We start from the raw sequence: 14,726 nt of genomic DNA, 5'->3' as shown, positions 1-14,726 counted from the left end.
CTAATTAAGAATGACATTTCCATTCATTAGCTAAAATGGGTTTTAATGTCTCAGACCAGTAGTTTCCTACTGGTCCTTTTTGAAGTAAAAAAAGAATAAGAGCTTCATAAGAAAATTGTTCTAATTTCTGTAGAAGTGTATGTATATGCCTGAAAATTACTGTGGTCATTGAAATCATTTTGATTAGAGAATTATGCTCTCTAAAAATACCTTTGAAAAGTGCTTCAATTTTATTTGCTGAACACAATAAAACTGTTTCTAACTGAATTCCAAAGAATTAAGCTCATATTATTGCTCTTTATAAATCATTAGTCATAATAATTCTCAGCAAGTAAATCTCCTGACATAAAGTGATAGTTATGCATGCATTTGCCTCCACTAGCTACTGCTGCTGTCTATTGGCTTAACTGCTGCTCACTCCTGAATGCTCAACCTTATTGCAAAACTTTATATTAAAAAACTGGTAAAGGGTCACATTTTTGTTGTTTTCCAGACTGTGTTGAAATTCACATTCAGAATTAGCACGACTTCTTTCCTCTGCAGCTTTCTAACATACCTCCCCTTTCTTCATATATTCCAGTGTAAAACAGTTAATATTCTTTGATTAAGGTTGATTTCTGCAATCACAGTTATAAAATTTTAAATGTATCCTATTCAACAGATAATTCAAAGATCTTTTGATCAGTTATAATCCAATGACAACAGAAATTTCAAATTTCATTGGAAACATTTCCAGGAAGTTTGTGATCTCATCTCAATTTCTATGTTATCTCAGCATCACATGATAGTTTGTTTTGCTTCTCATGGTCCTTGCTTTCAACCTTGCTTGCTCTGAATTTTATTATTTTCTTCAGAGTTTGGTCCTGGTCAGTTAAATGAGCTGTTAAAATCACAGCCAGTTCCCAAATCAACTGTAAAAACTGCACTCCCAATCTCCTCTCCTTCCTGATACTGCTGATTTCTCCCTGGGAGTCTGTGCCAGGTATTCTCAGCTGGGAAGCCAGTGCTGCCTTCCTTGGCCTACTCAGCCCAGGAAGTTCACAACTTTGAGGGTTGAGAAGAGGATATTAATCTCTGCCAGCTGCTCACTATAGCTCCTATTCCCTTTCTTCATCCTATGGTCACTGTTCAACTTCAGAAATAGCTTGTGCCTAGATGGAGTGGTGTTTCTGATATTATTCGTAGGGCAACATACATTTTTTGAGAGATGTTGTTCCACAACATATCCTACAGAAGAGGTCTTTTTATATGCTTACATTCAACATTTAGCATAATAAATATAAGCATACATATTGCTTGTGTGTAACTTTTCTGACTGCAAACTGTTTGCATTACTGTAATTGTTACATAAAATGCAAATCAAGTAGTAATGATTTTTATTTTTTTTTCATTCTTGAAGTCTGCAGAACCCAGAGTTAAGGTGTATACTGGAAGCAAACAAATGGTTTTACATTACTAACGGTAGGTAATATGGTTTGTACCCACATGCTGTGTCTTACCCAGGGAAGAGTCTGAGACTTAGTATGCATGTCTCCAAATTATTGTAGCCAAGACACTTCCATGTGTTAATTTTCAATGAAAGTATAATATTACTCATTTTTCTTACATACATTAATTGCAGTCATAAATAAATCAATATTTGTGAAAGTGCTTTCTGTTATACAAACAAAATTCAATGTATTCTATTACATTATTTTAGCACTTCTGTCAGGTTTTATTGATAATGTCATTTTTTCAACTCTGATTCCAAGTATGGTAACTGAAAATGGCATATTTCTCCTCCAAGTCAGTGCTGTCACTCATGAGGTCTCTTGGATCTGTGTATCTAAGTAGTTCACATAGAGAAAAACAGTAATGTTTTGACATTTTGTTTTTTGAATGTGCTTTGGTATTAACTAGTAGCAGAAAGCTTCCTGTGTTAGGCAATAAAGCAAAGCATTTTTTTCCATAAGTGGAATGTCATGTATTATCAAACTGAGTTCTCTCTGTTTCTAATAGTTTTCCCATGTGTTTATTTAAAGGGTCTTACTGAATCACAGCTTGAATATTTTGATCTCAATTTATTTTGAGCCTTTTATTAGATTTGGGTGAGCTGTACGCTTGAATCATTGTTATTATCTATTAGTATGATGCTATGTATAGGGAAAAGAATATTAAATATTTAAGCTGTTTAGATGACATTTACCAGAATAGACACCACAGATTAGTCACAAGAGAAGCTATCTTGTGATATTTTGCTTATTCAAACTCCAAAAATCTTCAGAATCAAAAGTCTGACATTTATTCTTATCTTTATATCATTCTTCATTTTATTGTCATTTAACATTTGCACATCCTCTTCATAGATCTATGGAATATTGCATTATAATCCATACTTAAGTTTTACACAAATGCAGCTCAAGACATTTAACTCTGTAAACTTTAGGTAAAGTTTAATTGATCACCAAATAAACACTGTAACGCAGATTTATGTTCCAGCCTTTAATGTTTTAAAATACAGATTATTTATTAAAATGCTGTTATAGTAATAGTCTCATGCGGGTTGGAAGGGACCTTAGAGTTCATCGAGTCCAACTCCCGGGATTCAAGCCTCTGTGTAGCAGAGCGGCACTTCTACCACTTGCGCCACAGGGGGGATTCGAACCCCGGGTCCTGGTGTTGCAAGGCAGCATTCCTACCACTTGTGCCACTGGGGCACACTGTTGACTCTGTTTGTTTCCCAATAAATCTTTAGAAATCCTCAAATCAAAACAGAAAAGTTGACTTTTCTTCATACAGTTAACAGCTAGTATGCAGTAAAGTTTCCAATCTCATTCATCTCTTGCTGACCAGAAAACTACCGCCCTAATTCCAGAACATGTTTGGATGGTTTATCTCCTAGTTTGGAAACAGTGTGCACGCACATTTAGGAAACTGCTGTCTTGATTGTTTATATTTACATTTTGCTCATAGTTTTATAGAGCTTTGTGGGGAAAAAAAAGGAAAAGAGCTTCAAAGAAGATGCAAATGTGCACATCTGTAGCAAAACTTGTTGGAACCTTTGCAAGGCTACTATGTCTTTAAATTCTTTCAGCCTTACTGTTGTACAAATAAATTGGAACTGAGATAGAAATTAAGACAGCAAATGTGATAACTGTATTTACAGGGAGCATACACTCTAATTCCATGACTTGTTTAAATGTCTGATGTCTCTTCTCTATTCTAGCTTGAGAGTTATCTTCAGAGATTACCTCTTTTCTTTCCTTTCAATTTATTTGAAGACTTTTTAAAACTAAGGTCCCATTTGCTTTTGTTTAAGATACAACTATTTAATTTTTCAGGAAAATCATTTTAGTAGAAAATATTCACGAGGGCTAATCTTTTTCCCAGCTTCTTTAGGCAAAAAGTCAGAGAGAAAGTGGCAAAGAAACAAAGCCTCATTTGGAGAATGACTCAGGAGAGGAGTTTAATTTAGACTAGCCTCTGTGTTTAAAATTAGTAATTGGGAATAAGCCTTGTTTATCCACACCACTAGTTCTAGGATGATAACAATGATATAAAACAAAAGCAGCAAGTCTAAGTAAAAGGAACCAAATGGCAGCATTTGTGTCTTACTATGTGACATAGATTATTTCTTATAGAGTAGTAACACTAGTTAAGCCCATATGTTTAGAAAGCAAGTGAGTTTCCATATTAACATGCAAACTATAGGAAATATTTTCCCTCTGGTTAAGATTTTACAAATAAGCCTGTAAAAGACACTGCTCACTGGATTAGTCAAGTTGTTGATTAATAATCAGAGAGAGACAGTTTATTCTACTATCTTTAGATAGATTAAAATATGTCTTTATTTGTCCCCCTTTAATTTCATCTGTGTGGAATATGCTGCTGATTTTCCAATTAGCAATCATAACTGACATATTATAAAATACTAATTGGTGATTGTAGAATAAATAGGAAAGCTTTCAGCTACTTCTCTTTATTTCTTTCTCCCAATTTTGTTGCTTTTTTTGTTTAGTTGGCTTTTTCTCTCTCTGTGATAAACTTTGCCTTTAACTCAGTTGTTCAACCCATTGCCTATAAACAAGGAATATGTGCTCCTCCTTAATCATCAGGAAAATTCAGTGTAGTGATCCAGAGGGATGTGATCTGAATTAAGCTGCAGAAGTGCTTCATGAGAGAAGTTAGCTTCAAAGTGGCCTATGCTGGAAGATACAGCAGTGATAAGATGGCAGAAGGGAACATAACATTATTGGTGAGGTCAGTCTTGCAACAGGATAGTGGTGTCAGTCAGCAGAGCTTAATGAAGTTGCTGCAACACATAACAGTGACAAAATATGAGGCTAGGAACAGATATCAATAGATCAGCTTTAAGAGAGAAAGAATATAAGGAGAAATCTATAAGAAAATATTTGGCCTAACACAACACAGACATGCAGAAAATATTAAAAATGGGCATGATTTCTTTTTCTTAGGAAGATTTCATAAAAGATTTTTTAAAATGCTATTCTACACAGTGCTTCATACAGAGGTTGTGCTCAAGTCAAAACTTATTCACTTTTATGATGTTTTTTGATAATCAACTGCTGAAAATGTTTCATAGCATATGGTATTCCCAAAAATGATGTTTTGGATCCAATAAAGAAAACCACTTGCTGTACTTAAAATGCCATTCAAAACAAAGCAATTCCAACTCAGTAGTCCACAAGGCATCAAAGGCTGCTTATTTGCAAATGATCACTGGGAGTTAGTATTTCAGCCTTTGCAATCCTTATGTAAGTCAGGCTGCTATTATCGTAGTTTGCAAAGAGGCTATACTGAGATAGTCTTAAGGGCAACGTAACTTTCCTTCAGAGGAATGTTCCTGCAAGGCATTCCTTTCCATTTTCTTATCTTCTCTGTACTTACTTTTGCTAGAGAGGGGATCTTCCCACTTGCTTTCTTCAGAATTTGCTTTTGACAACTTTAAAAACAATTTTAATGACTTTCTTGTATTAAGTAACCTTGTTTTTAAAACCACAGCCCTATCGGAACACTACTCTCCAGTGAACTGTATTCTCTTTGAAGCAGCTATTTATAGATAAAGTCACTACAGAGTCATAAATACGAACTTCTGCTTTATATAGTGTATAAGATTTCTCAAACAATGTTTCACATTAGAAAATTTGACTTTTTCCACAAACATAGAGAATGAGAGGTGTGGGATTTTCAGAAGCCACCTATAAAACCTAGATGCCAAGTTTCCATGAGTTTTAATGGACATTTAGCACTCTGACCCCTCAGGCACATTTGAACACTTTTTCTTTACAATACACAATGCAGACAACTTACAAACATTTTCCACTGGATCTTTTAGAAGTTATTTTTTATAGAGTGAAATCATTTCATTATTTCTCACTTTATTAATGGCACTTAGAAAATGATTGTTTGGACTGCAAAGTTAAAGTCACTCAGAGAAGTGTATTTCATAGAAATTGATACATTTGTAAGACTTTGAAAAATATGGATGTTTCCTAGTAGCACTTCAGTTTTCTCCAGCAGATGATAGACGTGTACATGCTGCCATCACTGCCTTCTTATTTATTTGTTTCCATTGGACCCATGAGCACTGTACTCTTCTGACAGGACGATTTGACTTAAAACAGAACCCATGGCCACCCCAGATCCCAAACCTGACTTTTCAGGATTTCACTTCTTTTTCTCATGATGAATTATACATTGAGAAAGTTTAACTGACTGAAGTTAATATCATTCTAAGAACAGGTTTCACTGAAACAACTTTTTCTATGGTTGTAAAAAAAATCCACAGCAATACAAGTCTCTTTCACACAGTTACTTAGAGACAGTAACTCTACTTAATGTTTAAGCAGTTAAGACATATGCGTACTGCCAGTAGTTAAACTTGTCCACTTACAAACACAGAGAAGCTCATGAAACACATATATAGCAATGGGCACGATCCTTTCTAAGTTCTTATACACAGCAGCGCCTTGGGTGAGTAAAGGTTTGTGGACCTTCTACTAACTAAATCAAATCTTTACTCTTGCCTGTATTTAAGGGCAGCTGCTTTGGTTTGGCTCTGTTATAGCAAGTGCTGTGTCATGTATGTCAGATCTTGTAAAAGGCTTCAATAAAACTTAGGAAAGCTGCCAATAAAACCAAGTGAAATTTGCAGCCATTCCCAAAGTGATACTGCTGGCCTGACCCTTACAAATCACAACTCTCCTTCACCTCTCAGTTTGACTTTAATATTGTACCTCAGCTGCACAAATTTTGTGGTCCTGACACTGCACTCATACAGTGTCTGGCTTTCATACCATAAATGGCTCTTGGTTCATTACCAGTGCTCAGACAACATGATGTTCTGCTGACTCAGTGTACTTAGGGGTACATTATGACAACTTTCAAGCTGTTACATGCAAGATGGAGTAGATTTTTCATGGATTTAAGAGAGGAAAAGACATAGTTTGCCAGAGCCCTATGGCTGCTCAATGGTATTTTAATAGAACCATTGAACTGCTGGCTATCTGTCTCTCAGAATGCACTCAGTTAAAATTCTTGGCCTCACCTTGGACCTCAGAGGTGAAGCCAGATACATTATAATAACTTGGTGAAAGTTTATATCAGTTGCAGTGCTGAGTATTATTTCTTGCAACCTCATACTTACACACATGGCCAGCCTATAATACACATGTTCAGGTCATACATACAAAGGTCTTCCATTCTTTTAGATACTTCTGCAATGTGTCTGTGGCAATCCAGGAAAAGAGGTAATGGCCTTCAGTTGCACTAGGGGAGGTTCAGTTTAGATATTTGGAAAACTTTCTTCTCAGAAAGAGTGGTGAGGCATTGGAACAGACTGCCCAGGGAAGGGATGGGGGGTGGGGGGGTGGTGGTCATTGTACCTGCAGGTGTTCAAGAACCATGTGGATGTGGCACTGAGGGACATGGATTAGTGGGCATAGTGGGAATGTGTTGATGGTTGGACAAAGTCGTCTTAGAGTTCTTTTCCAACCTTAATGATTCTATGATAATTCTATTCTTTTTGTTATCTTCTGCATCTCTCATCAATTGCCTTTAGAAAGGGACTGGAATGGGGCAGAAGGCCAATGTGGCATTCCAGTTGTCTGCTGAAGTTTTCTAGATAGTGTTACTTACTTGCTGGCTACAACTGCACCTCAAGCCTAAAGGATGCTAATTTGGAAGCAGCTTTCATTTACATCAATGGATAGTTTCACTCTGACATCAGTCAACTTTCAATCAAGCCTGTAAGACATAAAATAAAATGATTTCTTTTCATGGACACAATAAGGACTGCGTAGATCACTTGGCTATTATGTTTCTTATGCCTCATATTTCTTATGTTCACTTTTAACAATAGTTCTTAATACTGCAGATACACAAATATTACTCCAAAATATTTCTACAATTTGGAAATCTATGTCCCAGTAGCAAGGTCATGTGATATAGGACCATGTTGCTTGTTTGAAAGAGATCTGTAAGGTGAATTGCTTAAAATGTATCTGCAAAAGACACTCCTATGCAGATAGGAGTAACTGAAGTCTTTCACTCGCTGTTCTCCTTTATTCCCAAAGTGTTTGACCCCAACTATAAAAGCAGAAGTTTGAATTATTCTTAGCAACCTCGTAAACAAAAACTAGCCCCATACACAAAAAAAATGTACCTGTAAGAAGAAAGTACATTTTCCTGCAGGCTCTGTTTCACTCCCTTTACCTGCAGTTCAGAAAGGAAACAAAGTGCTCATTTCCTCAGTGTTTGTTTTCTCCTTTGTGCTTGCTTAGACCATGCACTCCTTCTGCTGGCACAAAAGCTGTTTAAATCCTTCAGACTGCCTTCTGACTCTGCTCAGCAGCTTTGTGCCAAAATAAATGCAGTGTTATTCACTAAGTGTAGCTAAATGAACACCTCAGAAAGAATGTAATGGCTTTCAGACTGATCTTAAAATATGCCAACTGACTATAGCAGAAAACCTTTTCCTTCATTCAAGTTTTCCTTGGGAATTCTGTCGTTTCACTTCATTCTAGCTGAATGAGTCCATGCTTCTGGGCACTGCTGGGTTCACATGGCATTTATTACATTAAAGGCACTGTATATAAAATCCCACTTGATAAGCAGGATTTAAGCAGTAGAAGCCACAGTACACAAGTTAGTAAAATCAAGAGTAAGTGAAAATGAATTTCTATCAGGCCAGTACTCTAACAACATAAAGCAAATGAGTTTAAAAAAATAAAAAATAAAAAATTGTGGGTATATAAACAATCTGTGATGAGAAAATACAAATGAACATCCTGCAAATAATCTCCACAATCAAAATGACAGCAACATTCTTTTGATATGTTTTTTCTCTCTTTTCTCCGTATCAAAAGGCCACTGTTCTTATTCTCTCCAGAGTGTAATTAATTACTCTGAGGAAGTCTCATCAAATGAAACTGCTCCCTGGCTGCTCAGTGTGGATGGGAACTTTGGCAGTGCCCTGGCTGCATGTCAGGACACAGCGTGGGCATCCAGCATTCACCCCACACATGCCAGCTTCTACTAGAAAGAAACACACGCATGCAGCCAAAGAGGCATAAAGCACTGCCACAAGTCTATTGGGATAGATTACAAGGAACTGCAGGTATGCAGTTACTTAAACAGACCTGACTGCAGTACTGACACAGCATCCTTCTCTCCATTTATTCCCAGCATTTTGCCTCTACATAAGGAGTATAATAATAAAAGTAACATTATAATCCTGATGATGAGAAATGTTATTCTACTGAAAGATTGAAAGTACTCTTATAACACCCACAACTCTCACATAGAATATTGTTAAATAAAGGTGAGTATGGTATGCCAAAAAATTATAGATTAATTCCATGAAAGGAGAGATTGTGATTTAGAAAAAGCCTTGAATGAAAGGAATATATCCCAGCTATAGAAGTTGTCACAGTTCCACAGAGTTTCACAGGGGTTTGACAGCTCTGAGGACTTGCTCAAGCTATTCATTAAAATAGGTAATAAAAACATCTTATTGGTAATAAGATAATAATACAGGAAAGTGCAAATCTTCTGCTGTGTCAAATGCCAATAAAATTAACAAGGGGGATTTTTGTCTTCAGCTAGTCTGAATAATTTTTTTTAAAGTAGTCTACACAGACTGAATATTCAGGTGATATTAATGTGAAGGTGTTGACCATGCCTGTTGGTTAGCAGATTGGTGCAAATATCTACACAGAAGTTATAAATATATGCCAAAAACTGGATGGACAGCAGCTGAGTTGTATGTATTTTAACATGCTCCCCAGCCCACATGAACACACACACAAAAATAACGCACAGTTGAGTAAAGGAGAGCATCTGTGCAAACTCATTAAACACCTAATTCCAACTAAGTATGCTTTTGCTTACTTTGCAGCTGTCTCAAATACTGTTCCTCAGCCTGTTTTCATTCAGATCTAAGACAGTTTGAATTGGAAATGAAACATAATTAGATAAAGAAATGTTACTACAAATATTTAACCTCAGATACAAGCAAATATTGAGTTTATCCTCCTAATTCTGAAATTCTCTATTTAAAATATAAAGTACAATCATCTGTGTCTCTTCATCGTTGTATTCTGCTTATTTCTTGTGGTTTTGGCTTTCTGGACGTTAAAAACAGGTGGTGCTCTTGACTACTCTTTTTTCCTTGTTCAAGACATTTCTCAGAAGATATGTCTTTTCAGTCTAACCTCTGGCTTGAATTCTGTCTTCCATCTCAAAAACTAACACAGCAGGCCCAATGTTCCTTTCACTTCTGTCCAGGATTGTCAACTGACGACTAACAAGAAAAATAGCTTTTCTGAAACTAGTTTCTTCTTGATTTCTCTAAAGGACTTTGATAATCCCAAGAGAAACATATTAAAATAGTGTAGTATGAATGTCAGTGTAACCTAAACCTTTTATTCTCTTACAGATTAAAACAGATTCTGTTTAATACAGAAAACAATAATATACTTGCAGACTCACTGCAGACTTTGTCTCTGTTAGCATCCTCCTCTCAAAGGTATTGCTTATATCAGTCAATGTGTTTATTTTTTTTTAACTTTAGATTCTGAACTGTATGAAAAAGAGGTCTAATCAGAGCTGTCATTTGGATATTAACGCTTCACAGCTTCAGCTTACAGCTCCTTAAATTTTTGCTGGGCTATACTTTATAGAGATAGAATGTTATATTACTGCTTATTTCTCTAAAATACATTATTGAAAAGGATGTTAATTTTTTTTTTGGAAATTAACATAACTAGGCATACTGTGGTGTGCATGTCTTTATAAGCAACTCACAGAATCACAGAATCACAGAATTATCAAGGTTGGAAAAGACCTAGAAGATCATCTAGTCCAACCATTACCAATACTTCCTGGCTAAATCATATTCCGCAACACCACATCCAAATGTTTCTTGAACACTCCCATGGTCGGTGAATGTATTTCAACTCATGTAACTCATAATAACTCATGTATTTATAAAATGTTACTTCTTAATCCTGCAGTCTCCACATTTTTACTTCTACAGATCAGAGCTTTTTAAAGATTAAACATGTATTTAATATTAATAATTAGAAACCAGCATATATTATCATGCACTTACTAGCAACTCTACATGATTTAAAAAAAATAGATCAAAATATTAAAACATTGATAGCACTGCTAACAAATTAACACATTGCTATAAGCAACATGCACTTATAAAAACTTCATCTGATGTAGGGAAGCTATAGGCCAGTGGCATGATAATGACTTGCATTATGTTTTGCATAGTATATATTTCTTAATTCTTGCGGTAATCTTTAGCATCAGAGTTAATGATTAGCAGTAGCATTTAAGGGGACCTGAAGAATCCTTTTCACCAGAAATATTTCAAAAGCAAGCCCTTTGCAAATATACATTACAGCTGACAAAATCTCTTCTGCATAGACTAGGATGTCTGCTAATCACAAATTCCATCTGATGAGCTACGCTCAATTAACCATTAGAAATTTGAAAGGTTGGATGTAGTCTAGGGAGAAACTGATCATCTTTCCAAATAAGTTTCACATATCCACCAGTGGATTGAATCCATTAAAAAAATAAATAAAGAAAGAAAAAATCCAAAAGCCAAATGGCTGACATCATACCTATGCCAAAAACTCAGAATTTCAAATTACTGGCTAGATATCAAGTCACTGAGATGAAGGAAAACTTTGACCTAAAAAACTGATTGCCATGCAGTGAGCTAAAAATAAGCAAGTTCTTCAAACTCCACATCTTGCTGCAGCCTTACCTAGGAAGTGGTGCAAACTGGGAAACTTGAAATATGAGACTAAATTAGGCAGTAAAAAGTTCTAGAATATGAGCCTAAAATCCAAATTTTTATAAAAATATAACATTCAGTGACTTGCTAAATATTTATGTGCTAAAGTTAAATTTTCACTCTTAGCATTTTTGTTAGGTACTGCTCAACCCAACCTTTCCTGCTAAAAACATTTGAATTTACATGGCCGTGTGCTGGAAGAGCTTCAATAAACTCAATATTATATGAAATAGTAGAGATGATTTAGATATATTTTCCCCTGAAATAATAAATAAGTTCTGTGCTATGGGACTTTGAACTTGGAGAAACTTTCAGGTTGCAATATGTGAAAAGCAAGTCAATAAGCACTCATAGCTCCTGAAGAACTTTCTCTATGAGAAGTCATGCAATAGGATGAGGAATAGCATGCAGGATATAGAGTTACTGATGAGTATTCATTAAATATTTTGGAAAAGTCTGTGGAAATGCACTCAAGAAAAATAATATACATATGTACATGCATATGTATGTATAAAATAGTTTTTAAAGTCCTTAAAGATACTGTTAGAATGTAAGAAAAAGAGCAATTTAAAATTCCTCCTGACTCATTTAGAGCCTCTCGTCCACTCAGTCAGCAAGAAAAAGTTGAAGGATGCATGATGAGGCAACAAATCCAAATGTAAGCTAGCAGCATATTGTAAGGGGGGGGGGGGAAATAAAGGATAATTAGGAGTAATTGCAGTTATATTAACACAGGCACTCGCCATATATAGACCAGTGCTTCATGGCAGTGTCAAAATTTTCCTTGCCTGAAAACAAGAAGAGCACGTTAGAGAGTGTCCATCTTCTGTGATTTCCAGTTTTTAATTATGGAACTCAGCGCATGTAAAATCTATTAATTACTAATTGTCATGAATCTCATTACAAGTGTGTAGTTGCCAGCTAAGCCATAAATCTCAGCCTGGTTTGTGAAAGTAATTATGTATATTTATCACTTATTTTCCCTTTAAGTAAATCCAGCATTAGATATAAGGCATTTCTGATCAGTTTAAAACAGATTCACCAAAAGTTGTTGTCAGGATTTTATCCTGAATTTAGTATACAAGTTATACTTATCCAGCACAAAACTAGAGAGTAATATACAAATATCTATCACTTTTTTAACTGAGGGTATCTTTTCAATATATTCTTTTTTCCAATTGTCATATAGAGAAATCTGGTAGTGTGCAAAATTACAACAAGCCCAAAAGTAATCAAAAAGACTATGGCACCAGTCAGTTACTTGCATTTAGTTGCCATTATAAAATAGTGCATGTTCAATTTTGTATCTTTTTATTTCCTTACTGTTTAAATGGTAGACAAAGAAATATTAATGAGTAAAATAGTTACTACATCTTTTGCATACAGGATAAAAAGCATTCAGGCAAATGTGGAACAAGAGTAGGAAGAGAAAGAGAAAGTTAGTTATTGCATCGTCATGTTGTTAGCAAAAAGATCTGTTGATGCAGAATCAATTTTCCAGCCAAAAAAGTTTCGGCACTAATTTAGCTAATGTTCCAGTGAATAGATTCAAGAACCATACTTCATGCTCTTGGAATTTGTCTTCCTGGCAATTTGTTCTTTCAGTGTTCAGCCATAGTGCACTCTGCATTATTATAGGAATGCACAATTTGCTGAAAAGATTTCTGCTAATTAATGTTGCTAGGAATTAGAAACAATCTTCCTGTATTAGACTTGTATGTTTACATTACATCACATTGTAAATTCTTAACGGTGTTTTTGAAGCATATGATATAATGATGTTAATGAGAGAGAGAAAATAATGGAACAAGAGTTCTTGATGTAATACTTCTCTCCCAGTTGTTTGCAAGAATTCTCCTACACTAATCATAGTAGTCCTTTAACCGAGAAGGAATGAAGGAATCTCTTGGCATGCAACTATTTCCCCATGCCTGGATTGCCCAGCAGATGTGGTGAACTCTCTTGGAAAAGAAAAATGTTTGTAATAAATAGATAAATCAGTAAAAATAAAATAGCCTCCCACTACTTGTGCTCTTGAGTTGACTATAAGAATGGCAAGTGATTTTATGAGCTTCTGGTCACTGCAGGGACTTTAGAGATGTCATTAATCTGCAGAAGTCTCAGAGAATACTCTGGGAACTGTCATTTATCAGCAGCCCCATCTGCCCAGAGGTAAATGAATAAGGAAACTGCATGATGCAATTCTGTCAGGACCTCCTCCTCCTTTTGCTTGGTCTTGTCTTGTCTTGTCTCCCCAAGGAAAGATGTTAATCACGGTTCTGATTTAGGGCTTAATGATTTGGCTTTCAAAGAAGTGGCTGTGTATAACCTACAGTCTTGAAGAAAGAACTGTATTAGTATATTTCCAAGTTGTCAGAAGTGCACTTCTGAAACCGTTCACATCTTTATTGTTTACGTTTTTATTATTTTTTTTCTCCTCTAAAGATTGCTTTGTAATATGCTTGTCTGTCTTTACTTTGAAAGCATCTTAATGCTAGGCCACATTTTGGGAAAGTGTTATTTTAAGGCTTCTCTTGCAATCCCATATAGTACTGTTTTAATAGTTTCAAACAAAAATTGTCAATCCTCAAAAAAACAAATGTTTCAAAAATATTCTGGAAAAAATACTGCCTTTTAAACAAACCAGATTTTTAATAACTTTTTCATTATTAAAGGGTTTTAAGAAAGCAACTTTTCTGTCACACAGAATGGATTTCTCCAATATAACTACATAAATTTTCTGTAAATGTACATAATTTTGGTTAATCTTTACAAAAGGAAAATGCTCCTTCAACAGGAAAAAACATTTTTGTTTCATATTGTTCAGTGTATCCCTTTTGAGAAGTTTTCCCTTGCTGGAAAATTCTTCTAATGCTGTCCAAGGTCAAAAAGCAACTGCCATCTGATGAGCGTTTGGTAGGCTGAGTGAAAGGAATCTGCAATCTCTGTTTAGTTCCCAGTCAACAAATATCCAACACAGCTGTCATTAATTGGCATTCTCATTGGCAGCCTCTGTGGAGAGGCCAAATTCTCAAATGTACATGGAAGCTGACCTATTTTCTGACTTTATTAGTAGTTCTGCAGAACAGGCTTCTCAGTGTGAGGAGGTGAACGCTGGTTCTTACTGTGGTTGCTTAGGCTGTAGGCTTTCTTTGGAAAATAAAGTTGGTTTCCAGAGCTCCCAGTCTGGCACCTCTCAGACATTCTAAAACTCAGTCAAAAAGAAATATTCATACAAATAGTAATTTGATGATGCAGTGTTTGAAACAAAGTGTATTAGCACTCTCACTAAGAAGGCTATAGTTGTTTCTTTCCAGAAAGCTATTTGTTAATTAAGTGTTCCTATTTCTTTTGCCAGTAATATTTTTTTAGTAGATAATGGTCAGCTCCTGCTAACTACTAATTCTCATTC

The 14,726-nt window shown here is 35.4% G+C and overlaps 1 long non-coding RNA gene across 1 annotated transcript; it reads right to left on the bottom strand.

The window, feature by feature from the left end:
• Nucleotides 1-3,712: 3,712 nt before the first annotated feature.
• On the bottom strand, nucleotides 3,713-7,978 carry LOC146761505 (uncharacterized). The gene is made up of 3 exons (XR_014945002.1): nucleotides 7,664-7,978; nucleotides 7,138-7,245; nucleotides 3,713-4,291 (listed from the first exon to the last, which is right to left on the bottom strand). It is a non-coding gene; the product is annotated as an uncharacterized LOC146761505 (long non-coding RNA).
• Nucleotides 7,979-14,726: the final 6,748 nt, after the last annotated feature.

The sequence above is a fragment of the Coturnix japonica genome, chromosome 3 (assembly GCF_054131305.1).
Source record: "Coturnix japonica strain WE chromosome 3, WE-NBRP24, whole genome shotgun sequence".
NCBI classification, from domain to species: domain Eukaryota; kingdom Metazoa; phylum Chordata; class Aves; order Galliformes; family Phasianidae; genus Coturnix; species Coturnix japonica.
Note: the sequence above shows the minus strand (reverse complement) of the source record. Positions and strands in the feature narration are given on the sequence as shown.